The following is a 2,645-nucleotide window of genomic DNA, read 5'->3' as shown; positions in this document are numbered from 1 at the left end:
GAATTCACTCTCTTTGGGCATCTTAAGTGCATTTAGCATTTATTAGTCATATTTTATTTTCTTTTTGTAATTTTTATTTACAAAAAATATCTTTTAGTTTTATGATTTATTATATTATTTTATTTCTGAATCAAATTAGGTTAGTATAAAAGGGAAAAGATTCACCCTTTGTGGGGATCTTCTCTATCTTCCACACATTTCACTTTTCGGAGCCCTAGTTTTCTCTAAAAGTTATGAGCAACTAAACCTCTTTAGTTAAGGTTAGGAGCTCTATTTATTTCTATGGATTAAGACTATTGCTTTTTTATTTTAATTAATATTTTGATTCAGTTTCAAGGATTATTTTCGTTCTTAATCTTATGAATCTGGGTGGAACGAGAGTATGACCCTTATTCTACATGAGTTCTTATGATTCTCGAGAGAGTTATCTCGCTTGAACAACAGTTTGAAAACAAATTCCTCCTAAATTGCTAATTACATGAACTAATTGGGATATGTGATATATAATCCTGTTAGTTTTGGGTAATTAGGATTTTTATGGCCATAAACTAGATTTTGAACTTGAGAGTGGCCGTTAATGAAGGTTAGAGGAGACTGAATCACTAAGAGATTAGGGTTTAGTCATTTACAGTTTGCCATGAAATAAATCATGCATTGTTAAAATAGTTGGTAAGAACTTTTAATCTGGAAAAGTAAACATCTTCGAAGTCTTAACTGTTTTCTCTCATTGTTTTTACACCAAACCTTTTATTTTCTCTCTTTATTCTCTTGTTTATTGTTTTATGCGAATTACACCATCAAACGACTTTTTCTATTTGCCTAACTAAGCCAATTGGATAACCATTATTGCTCAGTCTGACAATCCTCGTGGGATCAACCCTCACTCACCTGAGGTATTACTTGGATGACCCGGTACACTTGCCGGTTAAGTTGTATGAGTTCACAATTTGCATACCAACCACTCAGGTTGTTGCTCATACTGGCATATCTCCCCCTCTGCAGTGTGTCTTCGCTACTAGTAGCAGCTGTCGCGTGTTCTCTCATCCCCGTCATCACATCACCGCTGTAGGAAGAAGGTGCACGAGTGACGCAATCGTGCGCGATCCCCATTGTGTTGTTGCCGGTGTCTCGCGATCAACCTTGTGTCGTTGCTACTGTCTCACGCCACTCTTCCCTTGCGTTGTTGCTACTGTGTCGTGCGCCTTCTCCCGTGGAGTTACTGCTGCTGCATTGTGCCGTGTTGTCGTTCTGAGGCGCCATGATTTCTGCGGCTTCGTCCTGCGATGCGCTACCGCCGAACGCCACCACGAGTCCCCCACTGTCCATGCAGAGCCGTCGAAGACGTCGTCGCCGACCACCCCAAATGTTTTGGATGTTTTTTTTTCTAAATTCTATATGATTCTTTTTACTAGTTTTAGATGATTATTTTTTTGATGTTTTGAATGTTTCTTCTTTTTTGGAATTTGGATAATTTTTTTAATAGTTTTAAATGTTTCTTTCTTAGTTTTTGGATGTTCTTTTTTTAATATTTTTTGAATGTCTTGTTTTGTTATTTTTTAAAATTATCGGATATCTATTTTTTATTAAGTTTTGGATGTTTGTTTTTATTACTTTCGGATGTTTTGGAATTTTTAAAACAACTTTCGATTTTTTAAAATAAATCTTTAAAATGAATTTTGGAATGTTTAAAATGGTTTTAAATGTTTTTTCTTTTTTAGATTTTTGGATGTTTCTTTTCCGTCGCGAGTGGAGGAGCCGTGGTGATACACGTCACGACGGAGAGATTGAAGGTGGTCAGTGAAAATGTGGGAGAGGGATTAGGATTTGTCACGTGGATGTGAAAAGGGGAATTAGGGTTTGCGTGGTAAATGGTAAAAGGTAAAAGGTGAATTAGATTAAGAGGAGGTAAATGGATCGGGATGTTTTTTCATATTTAGTGGGTCTTGAGCTGTAGCCCAGTAAGGATATTGGCTGGTCTTGTTCGCACCTCTTGTTAGTTACCTAGCAGAATTGATCTTGCTCACAGTACATTATAAACTGATCTCTATATAATTTTATTTTTAACAAATATGACATTGTCGACTTATAGTTCATAATTTTGACGAGTGAACTACCAACTCGACTTTCACAAAGGACAACGTGATCCCTAACGAAAAAAAGAACCACTTCGATCCCTGTCCCTGATCTCCGTGAGACAACGCGACCCTTCTATAAGTTTTGTTATCAAACGCTAACAGATGTTACTGATCTGACACGTTTAGATGGTGAGATGGAAGTTAATTGCCAACATGGATAGTTAGAAAAGAACAGGGATCGATTTGTCCCAAAATTCAAATTTGTTTGAGATCTATTTGTTCCATTCATTTAGACAAAATGACATCGTTTTAATGCCAAATTAGTCAAGGACCTATTTGTCCTAAAAAATTTTGATACAATGTTTTTTTAAGTTATTTTTTTATTATATTAATATTTTTTTTTCAATAAATTGTATCTTAATAATAATGATTAAATAATTGACGTAAGATTAAAATAATAAATATATAAATTTTTAAAATAACTCTTAATAAATACATTAAGATATCATTTACTATAAAAATTTAAGCTTATTAAATAATTAATCAAACATGAATATGATATATAAATTC

Source organism: Arachis ipaensis, chromosome B03 (genome assembly GCF_000816755.2).
Source record: "Arachis ipaensis cultivar K30076 chromosome B03, Araip1.1, whole genome shotgun sequence".
NCBI lineage: Eukaryota > Viridiplantae > Streptophyta > Magnoliopsida > Fabales > Fabaceae > Arachis > Arachis ipaensis.
Note: the sequence above shows the minus strand (reverse complement) of the source record.